The sequence below is a fragment of the Procambarus clarkii genome, chromosome 48 (assembly GCF_040958095.1).
Source record: "Procambarus clarkii isolate CNS0578487 chromosome 48, FALCON_Pclarkii_2.0, whole genome shotgun sequence".
NCBI lineage: Eukaryota > Metazoa > Arthropoda > Malacostraca > Decapoda > Cambaridae > Procambarus > Procambarus clarkii.
This window is the reverse complement of record NC_091197.1, coordinates 33,907,292-33,918,458: the sequence shown is the minus strand read 5'-3', so window position 1 is coordinate 33,918,458 and position 11,167 is coordinate 33,907,292.

Sequence of the window (11,167 nt, the reverse complement as noted above, 5' to 3'; positions counted from 1 at the left end):
CGGCTCAAAAATCACGTTCAGGAGATAAATTTCCCACTTTCAGATATTTCGAAAATTTCAGGGGGTTTGCGCAAAATATGACCAACTTCCGCTTTCAGAAATTGGCATATTGTCGGTATAAAAATCCGATTCTGAAAATGAAAATAGGTGCAGAAAATTAGAATTCAGCTCAAAAATCACGCTCAGGAGTCAAATTTCCGACGTTTCAGATATTTTGAAAACTGCAAGGGGGTTTGGGCAAATTATGACCCATCGTCGTTTTCAGTAATTGGTATATTTTCTGAATAAAAATTCGTAATTTGAAAATGAAAATAGGTGCAGTGAGTCAAAATTCGGCTCAAAAATAACGCTCAGGAGTCAAATTTCACACATTTCAGATATTTGGAAAACTGCAGTGCCAATTACTTGAAAATGTGTCATTTTTTAGCAAAAAATGACACATTCAAAAGAGAGTCAAAAAAGTCAAAAAAGAGAGTCAAAATTCGGGTCAAACATCACGTTCAGGAGTCAAATTTCCCACATTTCAGATATTGTGAAAACTGCAGGGGGGTTTGTGCAAAATATGACCCATCGCCGTTTTTAGTAATTGGCATATTTTCGGTATAAGGATTCGTAATTTGAAAATGAAAATAGGTGCAGAGAGTCAGAATGTGGCTAAAAAAGCACGCTCACGTGTCAAATTTTTCACATTTCAGATATTTTGAAAACTGCAGGGGGGTTTGGGTAAAAAAGGACCCATTGCCGTTTTCAGTAATTGGCATATTTTCGGTATAAAAATTCGTAATTTTAAAATGAAAATATGTGCAGAGAGTTAAAATTTGGCCAAAAAATCACGCTCAGAAGTCAAATGTCCGACATTTCAGATATTTTGAAAACTGCTGAGGGGTTTTGGCAAAATATGACTCATCGCCGTTGTTAGTAATTGGTATATTTTCGGTATACAAATTAGTAATATGAAAATAAAAATAGCTGCAGAGAGTCAGAATTCGAGTCTAAAATCACGTTCAGGAGTCAAATTTCCAAAACTTCAGTTATTTTGAAAACTGCAGGGGGGTTTGGGCAAAATATGACTCATCGCCGTTGTTAGTAATTGGTATATTTTCGGTATAAAAACTCGTAATTTGAAAAAGAAAATAGGAGCAGAGAGTCAGAATTCGCCACAGAAATCATGCTCAGGAGAGAAATTTCCCACATTTCAGATATTTCGAAAACTTCAGGGGGTTTGCGCAAAATATGACCCACTGCCGTTTTCAGTAATTGGCATATTTTCGGTATAAAAAATCGAAATTTGAAAATAAAAATAGGGGCAGTGAGTCAAGATTTGGCTCAAAAATCAGGCTCAGGAGTCAAATTTCCAACATATCAGATATTTTGAAAACTGCTTGGGGGTTTGGGCAAAATATGACCCAATGCCGTTTTCAGTAATTGGCATATTTTCGGTATAAAGAGTCGTAAATTTCAAATGAAAATAGGTGCAGAGAGTCAGAATTCGGTAAAAAATCACGCTCAGGTGTCAAATTTCCCACATTTTAGATATTCTGAAAACTGCAGGGGGGTTTGGGCAAAATATGACCCATCGCCGTTTTCAGTGATAGGCATATTTTCGGTATAAAAACTCGTAATTTGAAAATGAAAATAGGTGCAGAGAGTTAAAATTCGGCTAAAAAATCACGCTTAGGAGTCAAATTTCCCACATTTCAGATATTTTGAAAACTGCAAGGGGTTTGCTCAAAATATGACCCAATGCCGTTTTCAGTAATTGGCATATTTTCGGTATAAAAATTCGTAATTTTAAAATGAAAATAGGTGCAGAGAGTCAAAATTCGGCTCAGTCATCACGCTCAGGAGTCAAATTTCCCACGTTTCAGATATTTGGAAAACAGCAGGGGGTTTGGGCAAAATATGACCCATCGCCGTTTTCAGTAATTGGTATATTTTCGGTATACAAATTCGTGATATGAAAATGAAAATAGATGCAGAGAGTCAAAATTCGGTTCTAAAATCACGTTCAGGAGTCAAATTTCCGAAATTTCAGATATTTTGAAAATTGTAGGGGGGTTTGGGTAAAATATAACATACTGAATTTTCAGTAATTGGCATATTTTCGGTACAAAAAGTAGTAAATTGAAAATGAAAATAGGTGCAGAGAGTCAAAATTCGGCTCAAAAATCACGCTCAGGAGTCAAATTTTCAACATTTCAGATATTTTGAAAACTGCTGGGGGATTTGGCCAAAATATGACCCAATTCCGTTTTAAGTAATTGGCATATTTTTCGTAAAAAGAATCGTAATTTGCAAATGAAAATAAGTGCAGAGTCAGAATTCGGCAAAAAATCACGCTCAGGTGTCAAATTTTCCACATTTTAGATATTTTGAAAACTGCAGGGGGGTTTTGGCAAAAAACGACACATCGCCGTTTTCAGTATTTGGCATATTTTCGGTATAAAGATTCGTATTTTGAAAAAAAAAATCGGGGCAGAGAGTCAGAATTCGGCCCAAAAATCACTCTCAGGAGTGAAATTTCCCACATTTCAGATATTTCGAAAACTTCAGGGGGTTTGCGCAAAATATGACTCATTGCCGTTTTTAGTAATTGACATATTTTTGGTATAAAACGTCGTAATTTGAAAATGAAAATAGGTGTGTTACGGCCCTCTCGGGACGCAACGGGGTTCTTACTCTGATGTTGTTAGAGGAAGTTATATCCGACCCCAAGCCAGTAGTGGCTTTCAAGGGATGTGATCCGTGCCGCAAGAAACTTAAAGGGGGAAGGGAAAGAAAGTTAAGAACTTAAGACTATAATTGTTACCATCACCAAATAATATATATATATAAAGAGTGCACAGGGGGAGGGGTATTAACACTGTACAGGGGAAATACACAATGGTCTTCTGCTGAAGACTCTGGATCCAGGCTCTCGGTGCTGAGTCCTCGGTGCTCTTGATCCTCGTGGTCTCTTGACGAATCCTTCGACCAAGCTGAGTCTACCCCAGACACAGGCCAGCCAAAACACAGCTCCACTGGGGGCACCGCCGTGGAGGCCGTCAACCACAAGTCCAGCCGGTCTGCTGGCAGGTTCCGGATCAGCAAGGCTGGTCAGGCCACTCCACGAACGATATAAGGGTAACGCCCTAGACAGGAGCCTCGTGTGATACCACAAATCACTCTCCTGTCCTCAATACCCCAGTGGATAATCGTCTCCAGCAGTCGATCCCGGGTAATCCTTCTACTGCCACTCCACTGGCAGGGGTAACACCACAGTGTTCTTCCGGGGGACGACTTCACAGCTGCTGCAGCAAAGCACAAGGTATGGAGACGGCTGCGTTGGGTAGACTCACTCAACTTCCATCACAGCAGTCCCAGGTCGACTCTGTAAGCAGACACGTCATCAATAACAGGGACACTAAAACACCTCACTTACGGGCTCAGGCACAAACGCCCACCTATCCACTCCATAGATGGCGCTGTTGTCTGAGCACCACCTAACCAGAGGTCAGGAGCGGCTGTGTTGTGAGCTACACAGGACTGGAAACTGGCCCTTGTGGCCAGTACACGTCATCCTCACCAGGTGTCGTCGTCCGTTTGGAGGGGGTTTCGGGAGCTGACCCACAGATGGCGCGGTCGTCACTGCTCCGTGCTCGGACGCTGGATCCGGGTTCGTAACAAGGTGCAGAGAGTCAGAATTCGGCTCAAAAATCACGCTCAGGAGAGAAATTTCCCACTTTCAGATGTTTCGAAAACTTCAGGGGGTTTGCGCAAAATATGACCCACTGCCGCTTTCAGTCATTCGCATATTTTCGGTATAAAAAGTCATAATTTGAAAATGAAAATAAGTGCAGAGAGTTAGAATTCAGCTCAAAAATCACGCTCAGGTGTCAAATTTCCGACATTTCATATATTTTGAAAACTGCAAGGGGGTTAGGCCAAAATATGACCCATCGTCGTTTTCAGTAATTGATATATTTTCTGTAAAAAAATTCGTAATTTAAAAATGGAAATAGGTCTAGAGAGTCAGAATTCGGCTCTAAAATCACGCTCAGGAGTCAAATTTCCTAAATTTCAGATATTTTGAAAACTGCAGGGGGGTTTGGGTAAAATATGACCCATTTGGCATTTTCAGTAATTAGCATATTTTTAGTATAAAAATTCGTACTTTGAAAATGAAAATAGGTGCAGAGAGTCAGAATTCGGCTCAAAAATAACGCTCAGGAGTCAAATTTCACACATTTCAGATATTTGGAAAACTGCTTGGGGATTTGGGCAAAATATGTCCCAATGCCCTTTTCAGTAATTGGCATATTTTCGGTATAAAGATTCGTATATTGCAAATGAAAATAGGTGCAGAGAGTCAGAATTCGGTAAAAAATCACGCTCAGGAGTCAAATTTCTCACATTGTAGATATTCCAAAACTGCAGGGGGGTTTGGGCAAAGCATGACCCATCGCCTTTTTCAGTGATTAGCATATTTTCGGTATAAAAACTAGTAATTTCAAAATGAAAATAGGTGCAGAGAGTCAGAATTCGCCTAAAAAATCATGCTCATAAGTCAAATTTCCCACATTTCAGTTATTTTGAAAACTACAGGGGTTTTGCGCAAAATATGACCCATTGCCAGTAATTGGCATATTTTATGTATAAAAAGTCGTAATTCGGAAATGGAAATTAGGTCTAGAGAATCAGAATTCAGCTGAAAAATCACGCTCAGGAGTCAAATTTTCCGACATTTCAGACATTTTGAAAACTCCAGCGGGGTTTGGGCAAAATATGACCCATCACTGTTGTCAGTGATTGGTATATTTTCGGTATACAAATTCGTAAAAATGAAAATGAAAAAAGGTGCAGAGAGTCTGAATTCGGCTCTAAAATCACGTTCAGGAGTCAAATTTCCGAAATTTCAGATATTTTGAAAACTGCAGGGGGGGTTTGGGTAAAAATATGTGCCCATTGCCATTTTCAGTAATTGGCATATTTGTCGGTATAAAGATTCGTATTATGAAAAGAAATAGGTGCAGAGAGTCAGAATTCGGCACAAAAATCACGCTCAGGAGTGAAATTTCCCACCATTTCAGATATTTCGAAAACTTCAGGGGGGTTTGCGCAAAAGATGACCCATAGCCGTTTTCCAGTAATTGGCATATTTTCGGTATAAAAAGTCGTAATTTGAAAATGAAAATAGGTGCAGAGAGTCAAAATTCGGCTCAAACATCACGTTCAGGAGTCAAATTTCCCACATTTCAGATATTTTGAGAACTGCAGGGGGGTTTGGGTAAAATAAGACCCATTGCCGTTTTCAGAAATTGGCATATTTTCGGTATAAAAAGTCGTAATTTTAAAATGAAAATAGGTGCAGAGAGTTTGAATTTTGCCAAAAAATCACGCTCAGAAGTCAAATATCCGACAATTCAGCTATTTTGAAAACTGCAGAGGGGTTTGGGCAAAATATGACCCATCGCCGTTGTTAGTAATTGGTATATTTTCGGTATACAAATTAGTAATATGAAAATAAAAATAGCTGCAGAGAGTCAGAATTCGACTCTAAAATCACGTTCAGGAGTCAAATTTCCGAAATTTCAGATATTTTGAAAACTGCAGGGGGGTTTGGGTAAAATATGACCGATTGCCGTTATCAGTAATTGGCTTATTTTCAGTTTAAAATTAGTAATTTGCAAATGAAAAGAGGTGTAGAGAGTCAGAATTCATCTCAGAAATAACGCTCAGGATTCAAATTTCACACATTTCAGATAATTTGAAAACTGCAGGGGAGTTTTGTCAAAAAATGACACATCGCCGTTTTCAGTTATTGGCATATTTTCGGTATAAAGATTCGTATTTTGAAAAATAAAATCACGTTCAGGAGTCAAATTTCCCACATTTCAGATATTTTGAAAACTGCAGGGGTGGGGGGGGGGGGGGGGTTTGGGCAAAATATGACCCATCGCAGTTTTCAGTAATTGGCATATTTTCGGTATAAAGAGTCGTAATTTGAAATTGAAAATAGGTGTAGAAGTCAGAATTCGGCTCAAAAATCATGCTCAGGAGTCAAATTTCCCACATTTTAGATATTTTGAAAACTGCTTGGGGGTTTGCGCAAGATATGACCCAATGCCGTTTTCAGTAATTGACATATTTTCGGTATAAAGAGTCGTAATTTGAAAATGAAAATAGGTGCAGAGAGTTGGAATTCAGTTCAAAAATCACGCTCAGGTGACAAATTTTCGACAATTCAGATATTTTGAAAACTGCAGGTGGGTTTGGGCAAAATATGACCAATCGCCGGTTTCAGTGATTGGTGTTTTTTCTGTATACAAATTCGTAATTTGAAAATGAAAATAGGTGCAGAGAGTCAGAATTCGGCTCTACAATCACGTTCAGGAGTCAAATTTCCTAAATTTCAGATATTTTGAAAACTGCAGGGGGTTTGGGTAAAGTATGACCCATTGCCATTTTCAGTAATTAGCATATTTTCAGTATTAAAATTCGTAATTTGAAAATGAAAATAGGTGCAGAGAGTCAAAATTCGGCTCAAACATCACGCTCAAGAGTAAAATTTCCCACATTTTAGATATTTTGAAAACTGCTTGGGGGTTTGCGCAAGATATGACCCAATGCCGTTTTCAGTAATTGGCATATTTTCGGTATAAAGAGTCGTAATTTGAAAATGAAAATAGGTGCAGAGAGTTGGAATTCAGTTCAAAAATCACGCTCAGGTGACAAATTTTCGACAATTCAGATATTTTGAAAACTGCAGGGGGGTTGGGCAAAATATGACCAATCGCCGTTTTCAGTGATTGGTATATTTTCTGTATACAAATTCGTAATTTGAAAATGAAAATAGGTGCAGAGAGTTGGAATTCAATTCAAAAATCACGCTCAGGTGACAAATTTCCGACATTTCAGATATTTTGAAAACTGCAGGGGGGGTTTGGGCAAAATATGACCAATCGCCGTTTTCAGTGATTGGTATATTTTCTGTATACAAATTCGTAATTTGAAAATGACAATAGGTGCAGAGAGTCAGAATTCGGCTCTAAAATCACGCTCATGAGTCAAATTTTCCACATTTTGACTATGTTTTGAAAACTGCAGAGGGTTTGCGCAAAATATGACCCATTGCAGTTTTCAGTAATTGACATATTTTTGGTATAAAAAAAGTCGTAATTTGAAAATGAAAATAGGTGCAGAGAGTTAGAATTCAGCTCAAAAATCACGCTCAGGTTACAAATTTCCGACAATTCAGATATTTTGAAAACTGCAGGGGGGTTTGGGCAAAATATGACCAATCGCCGGTTTCAGTGATTGCTGTTTTTTCTGTATACAAATTCGTAATTTGAAAATGAAAATAGGTGCAGAGAGTCAGAATTCGGCTCTACAATCACGTTCAGGAGTCAAATTTCCTAAATTTCAGATATTTTGAAAACTGCAGGGGGGTTTGGGTAAAGTATGACCCATTGCCATTTTCAGTAATTGGCATATTTTCAGTATTAAAATTCGTAATTTGAAAATGAAAATAGGTGCAGAGAGTCAAAATTCGGCTCAAACATCACGCTCAGGAGTAAAATTTCCCACATTTGAGATATTTTGAAACTGCAGGAGGGGTTTGCGCAAAATATGACCCATCGATATTTTCATAAAATTGCATATTTTCGGTATAAAATTCGTAATTTGAAAATGAAAATAGGTGCAGAGAGTCAGAATTCGGCTGAAAAATCACGCTCAGTTGTCAAATTTCCGACATTTTAGATATTTTAAAAACTGCAGGCGGATTGGGCAAAATCTAACCCATCGCCGTTTCAGTAATTGGCATATTATAGGTTTAAAAAGTCGTAATTTGTTGTTGAAAGTAGGTACAGAGTCCGAATTCGGCTAAAAAATTACGATCAAGAGTCAAATTTCTCACATTTCAGGTTTTTTGAAAACTACAAAGGGGTTTGGTTAAAATCAAACCCATCGCCGTTTCAGTAATTGGCATATTATCGGTATAAAAAGTCGTAATTTGAAAATGAAAATAGGTGCAGAGAATCAGAATGCGGCTCAAAAATTACGTTCAAAATTCAAATTTCCGACATTTGAGACATTTTGAAAACTGGAAAGGGATTTGGGTAAAATCAAACCCCATCGCCATTTTCAGTAATTGGTATATATTCGGTATAAAAAATCGTAATTTGAAAATGAAAATAGGTGCAGAGAGTCAGAATTCGGCTCAAAAATCACGCTCAAGAGTGAAATATCCGACATTTAAGATATTTTGAAAACTGCAGGGGGATTGGGCAAAGCTAAGCCATCGCTGTTTTCAGTAATTGGGATATTTTACATATACAAAGTCGTAATTTGAAAATGAAAATAGGTGCAGAGAGTCAGAATTCGGCTCTCCGAAAAAATCACGCTCAGGAGTCAAATTTCCGACATTTGAGATATTTTAGAAACTACCGGCGGGGTTTGGGCAAAATATGACAGATTGCTGTTTCAGTAATTGGCATATTTTCGGTATAAAAAATCGTAATTTGAAAATGAAAATAGAAGTAGAGAGTCTGAATTCGGATTAAAAATCACGCTCAGAAGTCAAATTTCCGACATTTTAGATATTTTGAAAACTGCAGAGGGGTTTGGGCAAAATCAAACCCATCGGCATTTTCCGTATTTGGCATATTTTCAGTATAAAAATTCGCAAATTGAAAATGAAGATAGGTGCAGAGAGTTAGAATTCGACTCAAAAATAACGCTCAGGAGTGAAATTTCCAACATTTCAGATATTTCGAAAACTGCAGGGTGATTGGGCAAAATCTAAGCCAATTGCCGTTTTCAGTAATTGGTATATTTTCGGTATAAAAAGTCGTAATTTGAAAATGAAAATAGGTGCAAAGAGTAAGAATTCATCTCTAAAATCACGCTCAGGAGTCAAAATTCAGACATTTCAGATATTTTGAAAACTGCCGGGAAGTTTGGACAAAACATGACCCATCGCCGTTTTCAGAAATTGGCATATTTACAGTATAAAAAGTCGTAACTTGAAAATGAAAATAGGTGCAGAGAATCAGAATTCGGTGGAAAAATCACGCTCAGATTTCAAATTTCCGACATTTAAGATATTTTTAAAACTGCAGGCGGATTGGGCAAAATCTAACCCATCGCAGTTTCAGTAATTGGCATGTTATCAGTTTAAAAAGTCGTAATTTGTAAATGAAATTAGGCACAGAGTCAGAATTCGGCTAAAAAATCACGCTTAAGAGTCAAATTTCTCACATTTCAGGTTTATTGAAAACTACAAAGGGGCTTGGGTAAAATCAAACCCCATCGCCATTTTCAGTAATTGGCATATTTTTGGTATAAAAATTCGTAATTTGAAAACGAAAATAGGTGTAGAGAGTCAGAATTCGGCTCAAAAGTCACGTTCAGGGGTGAAATTTCCGACATTTCAGATATTTTGAAAATTACAGAGTGGTTTGGGCAAAATCAAACCCATCGCTAATTACAGAAATTGGCATATTTCGGTATAAAAAGTCGTAATTTGAAAATGAAGATTGGTGCAGAGGGTCAGAATTCGACTAAAAAATCACGCTCAGGAGTGAAAGTTCCGATATTTCAGATATTTTGAAAACTGCAAGGGAGGGGGGGGGGGGCAAAATAAAGGCCTTCGCTGTTTCCAATAATTGGCAAATTTTCGGTATAAAAAGTCGTAATTTGAAAATGAAAATAGGTGCAGAGTCAGAATTCGGGTAAAAAATCATGCTCAGGATTCAAATTTCCGACAATTTAGATATTTTGAAAACTACTGGCGGGGTTTGGGCAAAATATGACCTATTGCCGTGTTCAGTAATTGGCATATTTTTGGAATAAACTGCAGGGGGTTTGGACTTTTAAAAACTGCAGGGGGGTTTGGGCAAAATCAAACCTATCGCCGTTTTTAGTAATTGGCATATTTTCGGTATAAAAAGTCGTAGTTTGAAAATAAAAATATGTGTAGAGAGTCAGAATTCAGCTCAAAAATCACGCTCAGGACTGGAATTTCCAACATTTCAGATATTTTTAAAACTGCAGGGGGATTGTGCAAAATCTAAGCCATCGCTTTTTTCAGTAATTGGTTACGGTATAAAATGTCGCAATTTGAAAATGGAAATTGGTGCAGCGAGTCAGAATTTGGCTAAAAATAACTCCCCAGGAGTCAAATTTTCGACATTTCAGATATTTTGAAAATTCCAGGGGGGTTTGGGCAAAATATGACCGATTGCCGTTTGCAGTAATTGGCATATTTTTGGTATAAATAGTCGTAATTTGAAGATGAAAATAGGTGCTGAGCGTCAGAATTCGGCTCAAAAATCACGCTCAATAGTCAAAATTTCAACATTTCAGATATTTTGAAAACTGCAAGTGTATTTGGGCAAAGTATGACCCACGGTCGTTTTCAGTAATTGGCATATTTTCGGTATAAAGATTCGTAATTTGAAAATGAAAATAGGTGCAGAGAGTCAGAATTTGACTCAGAATCACGATCAGGAGTCAAAATTTCAACATTTCCTATATTTTGAAAACTGCAGGGGTATTTGTGCAAAATATGACCCATGTTCGTTTTCAGTAATTGGCATATTTTCGGGATAAAGATTCGTAATTTGAAAATGAAAATAGGTGCAGAGTCAGAATTTGACTCAAAAATCACGCTCAGGAGTCAAATTTCCAACATTTCATATATTTTGAAAACTGCAAGGGATTTGGGCAAAATCAAATTCCTCGCCGTTTTTAGAAATTGGCATATTTTCGGTATAAAAACTCGCAATTTGAAAATGAAAATAGGTGCAGAGAGTCAGAATTTGGCTAAAAAATCACACTCAGGAGTCAAATTTCCGATATTTCAGATATTTTGAAAACTGCAGGAGCATTTGGGTAAAATATGTGCCCATTGCCATTTTTAGTAATTGGCATATTTTTGGTATAAAGATTCGTATTTTGAAAAAGAAAATAGGAGCAGAGAGTCAGAATTCGCCACAAAAATCACGCTCAGGAGAGAAATTTCCCACATTTCAGATATTTCGAAAACTTCAGGGGGTTTGCGCAAAATATGACCCAGTGCCGTTTTCAGTAATTGGCATATTTTCGGTATAAAAAATCGAAATTTGAAAATGAAAATAGGTGCAGTGAGTCAAAATTCGGCTCAAAAATCACGCTCAGGAGTCAA